Source organism: Polypterus senegalus, chromosome 6 (genome assembly GCF_016835505.1).
Source record: "Polypterus senegalus isolate Bchr_013 chromosome 6, ASM1683550v1, whole genome shotgun sequence".
NCBI classification, from domain to species: Eukaryota; Metazoa; Chordata; class Cladistia; order Polypteriformes; family Polypteridae; genus Polypterus; species Polypterus senegalus.
Genome location: NC_053159.1, coordinates 112,652,315 through 112,665,501, shown reverse-complemented (window position 1 = coordinate 112,665,501; position 13,187 = coordinate 112,652,315).

Below are 13,187 nucleotides of genomic sequence, written 5' to 3'. Positions count from 1 at the left end.
CAAATGCAGCATTGAAGGCCTTGTCACAATGGGAACCCCTCAATGAACAACTTAACCATGCGATTCATCACAAGGTATGCCAAAGTATCCATCATCCTGTGCTACTGAGGATGCTGATGAAGCATTGAAAGACACTTTCTACTATACACTACAAAATGTGGTAAACAGAATCCTACAGCACAATATTAAGCTCAGATCGGTAATCTGAATGCCAAGGTTAGATCCAACAAAGTTGACTGGGACAGGGACAATCTGAAAATTCTCAAAGACCCCTGTACTGAGGCAAAATTCCATACTGAGACATTTAATCACTTCCAAGTACTTTCCAATTCCTCTACAAATTTGGAAACTCAGTGGTCAGATTTTAAGAAGGTGGTACATAAAGCTGCGGCAGATGCTGTTGGCCCTGACAGCGACACAACATGGTCATGCACAGAGAACTGGAAAAATATCCAACTGCAAAATATATAGGAATACGACCCAAATCGTCAACAGACCCTTCTTTAGGATTATGTAGACCAAAATAATCAAGTCAAAAACAATGCACAGAAGGACAAATGACAGTGGTTAAACAACCACGCAACCAAGGCAGAAGAGGCAGCATTGTGAGGAGACTTATGCACAGTATTCCAAGTCATTTGCACATTATCTGGTGAGCAGGGTTGACACAATATTCCAGTCTTTGACAAAAATGGTAAGATTATATCGGATCATGGCAAGATGGAAGGAACACTTTTGTGGTATCCTAAATAGACCGAAGTCAACCTCCCTCCCTATGGAATTCAGAGCTTAAACTGGCGCTTTGTCCTGCAGTTGCATCCACAAGTCTATTTGCCATCAACTGTGATCCATTTACACTATACAGTATACAGGCATCAATAGCCTCAAGAACAGAAAATCTGCTGACATTGACAATATTTGAGATGAAATTCTTAAATCCATCTCCTCTGAGATTTCTGAATGGCTTCTCAATATGTGTAATCTAGCTTGGCATAATTCCAGTTGACTGGACAAAAAGTTTTACCGTCAAACTCCCCAAGAAAGGAGACCTACAGTGCATCCGGAAAGTATTCACAGCGGATTGCTGCAGAGATGGTTGTCCTTCTGGAAGGTTCTCCTCTCTCCACAGAGGACCTCTGGAGCTCTGACAAAGTGACCATCGGGTTCTTGGTCACCTCCCTGACTAAGGCCCTTCTCCCCCGATCGCTCAGTTTAGATGGCCGACCAGCTCCAGGAAGAGTCCTGGTGGTTTCGAACTTTTTCCACTTACGGATGATGGAGGCCACTGTGCTCATTGGGACCTTCAAAGCAGCAGAAATTTTTCTGTAACCTTCCCCAGATTTGTGCCTCGAGACAATCCTGTCTCGGAGGTCTACAGACAATTCCATTGACTTCATGCTTGGTTTGTGCTCTGATATGAACTGTCAACTGTGGGACCTTATATAGACAGGTGTGTGCCTTTCCAAATCATGTCCAATCAACTGAATTTACCACAGGTGGACTCCAATTAAGCTGCAGAAACATCTCAAGGATGATCAGGGGAAACAGGATGCGCCTGAGCTCAATTTTGAGCTTCATGGCAAAGGCTGTGAATACTTATGTACATGTGCTTTCTCAGTTTTTTTATTTTTAATACATTTGCAAAAACCTCAAGTAAACTTTTTTCACATTGTCATTATGGGGTGTTGTGTGTAGAATTCTGAGGAAAAAAATGAATTTAATCCATTTTGGAATAAGGCTGTAACATAACAAAATGTGGAAAAAGTGATGCGCTGTGAATACTTTCCGGATGCACTGTACATAGCTGCAAATACTGGAGAGGTATTATTTGTTCCAGGAAAAGTCTTTAGCAAAATGATTCTTAATAGACTGAATATGTTGCTTCAGTCCTCTGAGAAGAACAAGATGGCTTTAAGATATGACAATCCTGCACTGAACAAAATCTTCACATGCTGGAGAACTGAATTCTAGTCCAGGTACTAGTCCATCGGTTACTTATCCTGCTAACCTTCATCAGCTTTGAAAAGACATTTGACAGCTTTGACCATGATGCATTGTGGAAGACACTCACCTTTTATGGCATCCCGCCCAAATTCATATGGGTTATTGCTAGCTTGTACCGTAAGAGCGAATATTGCGTCAAATTAGACCAGGGCATGACAGAATGGTTTCAGGTGGTTGCAGGAGAAAAACAAGCATGTGTGTTATCTCCTCTTCTGTTCAGCCTTGTCACTGACTTGTTGATTCATAGCACTGGTAATGGGAAAGGGCTACAATAGGTAGACAGCAACCAACTAGAGTCAATGGAACTTGCAGATGATGTCATTATAATTTAAACTAATGCACAGATTATTTAGCAATCACCAGGCAGAAACTAGGATTGTTCATCTCGACCAAAAAAAAAATGAAATTAATGTAAATAAACACTTCAGTCTCCTCCCTATATATCAACAACAATTGCGTGGATAATGTTCAAGAGTTCACTTATCTCTGCGACAACAACACTATGGCTGAGATCGAGACAAGGCATCTTCTAGATCGAAGAAAATGTGAAACAACAAACAGCTCTCCATATACACAAAGATGAAAGTATATAACAGTGTTATCATCCCAATTCTTCTATATGGAGTTGACACATGGTCCCTTACAAAGTCACAACACGCTAAACTGGACAGCTTTGATTCACGCTGCCTATGCCAAAACATGCACATATGATGGCAAGAAATGACCACTAGAGAAATGGTCCATGACAAAAGGTGCCCAGCTGCCCATCAGTCTCAAACTACAGAAAGGACGCCTGGCTTGGTCTGACGATCTAATACATATAGACAACAGTAGACTACCCCAACAGGCCATGCAGTGAGCCCTTCCTGGAAAACGCCAACCTGGCAGACCAAGGACGACCTGGGGTGCAAAATATTAACAAAGACCATCACTTACTGGGTATGAATTGGACAGAAGCACAATCACTGGCACTTGACAAATCTGTTTAGCGTCATATTTCTGCCTTATATACCACAGGGTGCAAAAAGTCATAAGATGAAGAATCAGGGGCATAACTACACAGAATGGGGCCCATGTGTAAAGTTTTTAATGGGGCCCCTAGGATTAGATACATTAATATACATACTGTATATGCATATCAAACATTTTGAATGTTTTTATTCAAACAGGAAAAATATAACTATATAATGTACTTAACTAACACACAATTTGATTTCTGAAGTCTTTAACTACAAGTGATATCATTTGTACTAGGATTGTTTTACCCACTTCGCATTGCTACCAATGTGTGCATCCTTAATGAAATGGCCCATAGTAGTGAAAAGTCAAGTAAAATGACACCTTTTATCGGCTAACTATAAAAGATTACAATATGCAAACTTTTCAGAAAGGGCATAAGTTACCTCCAAAGCTTGCATATTTTAATCTCTTTAGTTAGCCAATAAAAGGTGTCGATTTACTTGACTTTTCACTACATTAATAATGGCTAACATGGTACAACACCCTAGTACTACAGAAATGGCCCATGCAATTTTTATGAATATATGAGTATTACAATGTTTTTAAATACTTATTGTAAAATTGTATATTGCAAATACTGATAGTAATCATCACAAAAAAATATTTTTGTCACATGTTGAAGTTGTAGGAAATCCACCTTTAGTATCCAGCACCAGTACGTGTACGTTACAGGAACCACTGTTATCAAATGTTTAGTAAACTTGAAAATGAAGTGGCACTGATTAAAAACACATACTACTGCAGTAGCACTGGCAACAATGTAACTTTAGAAAGAAACATCATAATAATTGTGTAATTTGTATATGATACAAAAAAGAGAATTGATCCACAAGGAACTTTACTGCATACTAAAGGTGGATTTCACTATAGAAAAAATAACTAAAACAAGTAATTTCAAATTGAATGATCAGAAAGCAATTACTTTTTAGAGTCTAGTTTAAAAATTATCGATAAAAGGGGCTTAATTTCCTGTTTGTTTAATAACAATTTAGTGTGGATTGAGAATATGAATAAATAATACATTGGCTAAAAATGGGACAGGAATTAGAAGGGGCATTTAAAATAACTTTCGATCATTTAATTTGATCACGCTGGTACATACATAACAAGTGATTTAAAAGAATACATCAAGCATGGCAATGGAAGAGAAAGACAAAAAATATTGCATGTCTGGAATTAATTTGGACAACAATTAAATTTGTCTTACCCAACTGTCACCTAATGACATTTCTAAAGTATGATCCAAAAATTTCAGATTTAGGGTGGCTGTGGAATAAAATTTCATGTCTTATCTAGTACTACATATTTTGCTAATATATTGACATTTATTTTGCTGTCACATTAACACCTGATTAATATTTATAAATTTCTGATTACATCTGTCACTTATAATTTTGAAGTTAGACATTTTGATGACATATACTGTAAATCATTTTGATCTACCCTGGTGGCCGAGAGGGTAGCCTCCCTCCACCTTTGGGTGGGGGGACGGGTCCTAACTGTTGTTTGTGCATATGTGCCGAATAGTAGTTTGGAGTACCCACCCTTTTTGGAGTCCCTGGAGGGGGTGCTGGAGGGCATACCTTCTGGGGATTCCCTCGTTTTGCTGGGAGACTTCAATGCTCACGGGCAATGACAGTGAGACGTGGAAGGACGTGATTGGGAGGAATGCCCCCCCGATCTGAACCCGAGCGGTATTTTGTTATTGGACTTCTGTGCTTGTCACGGAAAGCATAGGAGAGTTCATATGTGCACTTGGCACCAGGACACCCTAGGCCTCAGGTCGATGATCTACTTTGTGGTCGTGTCGTCGGACTTGCGGCCATATGTCTTGGACACTCGGGTGAAGAGAGGGGCGGAGCTGTCAACTGATCACCACCTGGTGGTGAGTTGGCTTCGATGGTGGGGGAAGATGCCGGTCAGACCTGGTAGGCCCAAACGTGTTGTGAGGGTCTGCTGGGAACGGCTGGCAGAGTCCCCTGTCAGAAGTAGCTTCAACTCCCACCTCCGCAGAACTTCAACCACGTCCCGAGGGAGGTGGGGACATTGAGTCCAATGGGCCATGTTCCGCCTCTATTGTTGAGGCGGCTGACCGGAGCTGTGGCCGCAAGGTGGTCGGTGCCTGTCGTGGCGGCAATCCCCGAACCCGTTGGTGGACACCGGGTGAGGGATGCCGTCAAGCTGAAGAAGGAGTCCTATAGGACTTTTTTGTCCTGTGGGTCTCTGGAGGCAGCTGATAGGTACCGGCAGGCCAAGCGAACGCTGCTTCGTTGTTGCTGAGGCAAAACTCGGGCATGGGAGGAGTTTGGAGAGGCCATGGAGAACGACTTTGGACGGCTTCGAGGAGATTCTGGTCCACCGTCCGCGCCTCAGGAGGGGAAGCAGTGCAGTGTCAACACCGTATATGGTGGGGATGGTGCGCTGCTGACCTCACTTCGGGCGCTAGGGTCGGTGGGAGGAGTACTTCAAGACCTCCTCAATCCCACTAACATGCCTTCCACGAGGAAGCAGAGCCTGGGGACTCTGAGGTGGGCTCTCCCATCTCTGGGACTGAAGTCACCGAGGTGGTCAAAAACTCCTTGGTGGCAGGGCCCCGGGTGGATGAGATACCGAGTTCCTTAAGGCTCTGGATGTTGTAGGACTGTCTTGGTTGACACGCCTCTGCAACATCGCATGGACATCGGGACAGTGCCTCTGGATTGGCAGACCGGGTGGTGGTCCCCTCTTTAAAAGGGGACCGGAGGGTGTGTTCCAACTATAGAGGGATCACACTCCTCAGCCTCCCTGGAAAAGTCTATTCGGGGTTCTGGAGAGGAGGGTCCGTCGGATAGTCAACCTCGGATTCAGGAGGAACAGTGTGGTTTTCGTCCTGGTCGCGAACAGTGGACCAGCTCTTCACCCTTAGCAGAGTCCTGAGGGTGCATGGGAGTTTGCCCGACCGGTCTACATGTGTTTTGTGGACTTGGAAAAGGCATTCGACCGTGTCCCTCGGGAATCCTGTGGGGGTGCTCGGGAGTATGGGGTACCGGACCCCTGATAAGAGCTGTTCGGTCTCTGTACAACCGTGTCAGAGCTTGGTCCGCATTGCCGCAGTAAGTCGAGCCCGCTTCCAGTGAGAGTTGGACTCCGCCAGGGCTGCCCTTTGTCACCGATTCTGTTCATAACTTTTATGGACAGAATTTCTAGGCGCAGCCAGGGTGTTGGAGGGGTCCGGTTTGGTGGACTCAGGATTGGGTCACTGCTTTTGCAGATGATGTTGTCCTGTTTGCTTCATCAGGCCGTGATCTTCAGCTCTCTGGATCGGTTCGCAGCTGAGTGTGAAGCGGCTGGGATGAGAATCAGCACCTCCAAATCCGAGAGCATGGTCCTCAGCCGGAAAAGGGTGGAGTGCCCTCTCAGGGTTGGAGGAGAGATCCTGCCCCAAGTGGAGGAGTTCAAGTATCTCGGGGTCTTGTTCACGAGTGAGGGAAGAATGGAGCGTGAGATCGACAGGCAGATCGGTGCGGCATCCGCAGTGATGCGGGCTCTGCATCGGTCTGTCGTGGTGAAAAAGGAGCTGAGCCGTAAGGCAAAGCTCTCAATTTACCAGTCGATCTACGCTCCTACCCTCACCTATGGTCATGAGCTGTGGGTAGTGACCGAAAGAACGAGATCGCGAATACAAGCGGCTGAAATGAGTTTCCTCCGCAGGGTGTCTGGGCTTTCCCTTAAAGATAGGGTGAGAAGCTCAGTCATCTGGGAGGGGCTCAGAGTAGAGCCGCTGCTCCTCCGCATCGAGAGGAGTCAGATGAGGTGGCTCGGGCATCTGATCAGGATGCCTCCTGGACGCCTCCCTGGAGGAGGCCCCAGGGAAGACCCAGGACACGCTGGAGGGACTATGTCTCCCGGCTGGCCTGGGAACGCCTTGGGATTCTCCCGGAAGAGCTGGAAGAAGTGGCGGGGAGAGGGAAGTCTGGGCCTCTCTGCTTAAGCTGCTACCCCGCGACCCGACCTCGGATAAGCGGAAGAGGATGGATGGATGGATGGACTCTGTCTTTATTGGGAATTAGTTTTGCTTGCTTTTCTGTATAAGGAGAACAAGTAAAGTTTGTTTGGCCACGTGTCAAAGCTGGCGACGAAATACAAAAATTATCTTAAATTTGTTGAGTGATTGAGATGGGGGAAATTACACATGGGCTTGTTTTGACACAATGTAGTGCGAAGATACATGCAGTAGTATTCTTATAGAAACACATATCTGCATTATTACATGGGCTGTCCATATTTGGAATTTCTGGTTTGTGCTTATTATTATTTACATATTCACTGCAATCATTTCTGTAAGTTGCACAGTTTAATGCTGTACACTGTTTGGCAATATATATGAGCAAGATTCAAATTTGCAAAATCTAAAGTGTCATACAGTTATAAGGATAAAGCCTCTAATTGTAAAGTCTCTTAAGGCAATTGGATTAAATAATCTTGCTTCCCAATGTACAAAGTTCTACAATATAAACATGAAGTATAATCTGATAGCTAACATGTTTCAGCGTTTCCTCACAACCATCCTTAGGGCAAATGGACAACATATAAATGTTATTAAATTACTGTATATACCTGATTCCCATAAATAAAATATTAATTTAAGAACCACAAACCTACTGAAACCTTGTTAATGATATTGGCGTCACTCTTAAATACATTATTACAACAATAACACCTTAAACAGTAGAAATGTCCAAACTGCACTGCTACTCCTCCTCCCAAAGCCTACGCTCTTCTTTTACATGTGGAGTTGTCTGCAGTGAGGCTTAATGGTGCTTGCAGTAATGTAATTGAATCCTGCTCTGCTGTGTCTCAATCGTGTAAATCTCAGTTTGTAACTCCCTCATTTTTCTCAGGCTGGGTGGGAGAGGCTGGGAGTGTATGGGTTGAGTTACTTTGTATGCTACGTCTCTTTATTAATACAGCCTGTCAATTTGCTCTTTACTTAATAAAAAGTTGATGACAAAAACACAAAAAACAAATCAGCTTTAACAAATTCATTGTTAAGGTTCTGTGTCACACACGTGCGATTAGGAGGCAGTCAAAGAGCCTAAAGGTGAGTGAACTATCGAGAGATATGGAGTGGTCATGTGGTACTTACCTGAATCTCTTCTCTCCACAGAAAGCCAGAAGGAACTTATTTACCTCCACTTCAGGGTATACAAAATGGCCGACGGAACATCACTTCCGTCCATCTCCAATGACATCACTTCCGGCCATCACCAATGACATTACTTCTGGCTCATCCTAATGACGTTGGTTCAGGTTCCTGTCTGATGTCACTTCATGCCAACCATTTCCTGTTTCCCATAATCCTTTCTGTATAAAACCTCCATCCTGCAATCAAAGACTTTTGATCTCTTTTTTCTTATATATTGTCCAAGGGCAATATACGGGGATGGTCCCCAAACCTTTATATTTGTCAAGACTTGTTTTTTCAAGGGAAAACTTCACATCTGATACAGTGTAAACACTAAAAAGGATCTTGAAACATTGAAGAAATCTATAATAGATGCGTGAATATTCATATTAAGATGTGTGAATGTTGAGAATATGTCAAAGTACAAACTAACGCATTCTTAGTAGTCTTCTTTTTTGTATTAAGGAAAACCTCTATACAACTCGCCACACGCATATCTGACATCAAATGCATCTCCCTTTCCAAGAATGTTTTTTTTTGTGCATATTACTGACTGCACTAATGAAGCCCTACTTCTTTAAGCAAATTCTATAAATATGCAAATAAATTATGAAACTAGTATATTCTTTACAAGTGACTTTGGATGGAAACTACAGCATTTTCACACAATAGTGTAAACACTGAACAACAAAGATCTTCATCAAAATGAAACACCATCATATAAAAAAGTGTATATAACAATAACTGAAATTTTCTATAAGCTTAAGATTATTATGTCATTGATTAAGCTCATCACAGAAATCAAAAAATTCATCCTTAGTTCCTTCCCATAAAAAGAAAACATCATTCATAAAATACTGCTAACAGTAATGATTACATCTTGCTAAGGAATGTTAGTAAATACAGTCTGCAGTGATTATCTGACTTAATATATTCTAATCTATCTATCTATATACATAAAAGTCAATGTGTGTATGTATGTTCCAGCATCACATCAGAACGGCTGGAGTGATTTTCATGAAACTTGGTACACATGTTCCTCATTGGTCGACTAAAAATACTGTAGGGTGAAATCAGCCCTAACCCACCCCCTTCTGGGTAGGGTGGGGGGTGATCTGGCGGTCTTGTATGCATGTTATCATCCAGTTGACACTCGGAACGACCACCAGATGGTGAACTGGAGGTGACTGCCAGCATTCTTTATGTTTCAGTGCCATCGTGCCTGTGGCTTTTGAAATTAAATAGAGTTGGAGACCTGGATGATAACATACATACAAGACAAGCACATTAGTGAGTCTTCATTGTTTGTTAATTTATTATTATTTTTAAAGTTATTTTTTTAATTATATTTAGATCAAACAATTAAAAAAAAAAGCGCACTTTATTTTACTCCCGGGCAACGCTGGGTATTTCAGCTATGCTAGTTTAATTATAAAACCTGCCGAACCCTTAATCATGGCTTACTTTGATCTCAATAAGTGTTTAATATTTAAAATCATGCTGCTGTGTTATAGGTTAAAAAATTGATCCCACCTTGGAAATAATAGGATGCATACGAGGATAACTGAGATCCTTACATACTTTTGGCAATAAATAAAACATTGGGGTCTGTGAGACTGTAAGAAAATCAGCTGCATGCTTACCTATTAATTCCATATCGTGAGCATGTTATACCCCTCCTTATGTCAATGTTGCCCCCTGTATTATAGGATTACATTCTAATACTTCATAACTCCTAATAGCTGAGAGCTGTTTAAAACCTTCCTTTATGTATTTTTCCTTATTCCATACAACTCTAGCACCTCCTTTATCTGTTGATTTTACATCAATTGATTGATCTTAATTGCATTTTCCAATAGCCCCTTTTCCTTCCCCAGAAATATTACTAAAATGTTTTTACTTACACATCTCCATATGCTCAATATCCTTTAATACTAATGTGCAGTGTGGAAGAATAATTTTAGGGTAACATAGCATTCATCTTAAAGAAATAGCATAAAGGGTTAATAAATGTGGGAAACCAAAGAAAGGTCAAGTGAACTACAAAATGTACACTGAAATATAAGATTTGGTTTAGGAAAAATACTGAGATGGGCAAGTAAATAAAGAATGTACCAGAAGAAAGGTTGATGTAATATACAAAATGTACTGAAGGATGACTAAGAGATGACTACGAAATCAACAGATGTCCTATAAACTAGAATGGGCAATTGTTATATGCACAGAAATTTCAAGGGTGGTGTCTCATCTCAAAAAGTTTAAGAAGAACCAGAATATAATATAATAGACTTCTATTCTATTTAAATATTTGGGTGTAAACCAACAAACCAACCAGAGTAAAACGTATGCATTGATTGACACTGTGTGTAAATTCAATAGTTTATAAAATGGACATCTATTGTTTGTTTCTCTGAACATTCTGGTCATTCTGACCATGCTATAATGCACTGCTTCTGACGAATGTTCCCTCCAAGGCAGTAATTAAAAGATACAATGAACAGCTTTTCTCCTGACTGGTTACTGAATTGTCCTTTTAGAGGATGTTTCTTTTTTTAATAAGATATTAAATTTTGACCACAGCAGGAAATATCAGCAAAAGATTCCATTGCCCCATCGTTGGTAAATTTAGATTTAGCTGGTGAATCATCAAGCTTAGTTAAATTTTTTTCTTTAAAAAAGCCTTTAAGCGCACGTTTGAAAAAAAAAAAAATCCAGTCTGCAAGGGATGATAATGAGAAGTGGTGATAAAGTTAAGTCCTCTTGATAATATACATATTTTGTTTCTGATAATGGAAGAGAAGTAATGTTTATTATTGGAGTTTTACTCTTTCTTGTCTCCATGTTAACATTGGTGATAGGATTTTGTCATTTGTATTCTCATTCTCATTGTAAACCTAAAAAACATTCTGACCCGGTGAGTCCGGCACCAGAGGGATTAAATTAAAGATGATCTAGAGGAAAGACCAACCATTTATAAATGTAACCACTTGTAAAATCTCTTTCATTCCTATTGATCTTCTATATGTACCATATATTAATTATATTTCCTTTCTAAATTTACAATAATTTCAATTTTCTTATCAATTTCTTCTGTTTCCTGTCATGGTTCAGTCAGCTTTTTTCCTCTGGCTTAAATGCTTTTTCTATCTATTAAACTTTATCTGTTATTTTGCAAATATTATTTTGTATATGATGCCAATTTATATTTTATGGTTTAGTTTTGACTTTAAGTTTTTTACTGATTATTTTTCAATGTTGTATTATATTAAGATTATACGTATTAGTTTTTTTGTTCGTTCTTCTATCTCGGCCCCCTAATTATGCTCCTCTCCCTATGAGTATTTAAGGCAAAGCTGCAGGTGGAAGATGAAATAGCGGTTTTGGCATTGTTCTTTTCATTTTGATTTCCGTTTCTTCTGATTTTGAATTTGGGGCAGATCTGCTGGCTGATGTGGTGTTTTTTTCTACTCACTTTTGAAGGGACTGCTTTTGTCATGAGCAAAAGAAGGGAACCTTAGCATAAAGTCCCAAAAAGGTGTAACCAAAAGGGCAGATGAAAATTCTTTATAAATAAAAAAAAAAATTCAGAAACGTTATTTTTAACAAAAAACTCCAAGGATCACAAGAGACACAGCAAGAGTTGCCTTAAATAGGAAATCCCAAAGCAAACAAAGTCCCAAAAACACAAATTCAAATGGAATGGTCAAAACCAGGGCAGAGGTCAGAAATCCAAAGTTTTTTACAAAAGCATAATAAATCACAATAACTCACCAAAACTACCAAGTGCATTCAATGAACCGCAAGGGACTGTTTTATTATTAGCCTTTAAAGGGCTGAGGGCAGCCCCCTCAGGGTGATAGGCAGGTGGCCCCACCTCTTGGGGAGCCACTTACAAAACACACAGAGCATAGAATGACAAGTAGAGATAGATAATGTGGTCAGGCGGTGGAAGGACAGACTGGAATCAGTCAAAAATTTGGAATACCAACTGGGCTGTCCCTTTAATTCATTGCAAGACAAAATGCACAAAAATAAAAAGCAAAGAAAAAATGCACCATTGTGCTACTCCCCTGTCAGGATTTCCTCCTTCTTTAGAGTTTTTTTTAATCTCAAGCTCCACTGTGCAGCTTATTCAGGTGTTTTGGTAAAAGATGCCACTCTTTAGGCTGCGTGTCTTTTATAGCGAAACTCCGGCAAGGGGCATGGCTAAGTGCCCTTACTGGGTGGTTTCTCTGAGCTGTGAAGGAAGAAGGAAAACAGGACAAAATCAGAGGTAGCATCCCCTCTCATCTCAGCAGATTATTACATACCTTTCCCCAGCCCTTGAAGGAGTCCTCCAATGCCAATGCGTGACAACAGAAACACTTAACAACTCAAATTCAACAATAAAACATATAAACGTCTGCAAACCCCTGACAGCTTTCTTATTTGTGGTTTATTCGGGCAAAACTTACTTTTGCTATTTTGTTCCTGCCTTGCTTGTTGTGTTCCTTTTTCCATTGTTTCTAATAAGGTTTTTCAAATACTCCTTACTATGGTCTCTCCATAAACATATTTTTGGATTTAGATAAACCTTCCTTTTTTTACCAAAAAAATCTAAATGACTTTCATTTTGATTCTCTTCCTCCATTTCATTCCCCGATATTTCTTGAATCTTTCTAATCCATGTAACTAAATGTTACACCATGGTAAACGAAATTACTCCAAATGAAATCCATTCTATATCAGACAGAGATTCAGGCTACTCCTTTGACACAAGAATGTGACAGTGAGTAAAACTAAGTAACATTAAGATGTACAATTTAAAAAGTTGATTTTTTTTCCACATAAATTCAAAAAGTACAAATACCAAGAAAATTAGATAGATAGATAGATAGATAGATAGATAGATAGATAGATAGATAGATAGATAGATAGATAGATCAGTACAATATAAAAAAATAGATTTATTGCAGGCAGTCTGGTACTGCTTTTATTGTCCACTGGGCATAATATACAA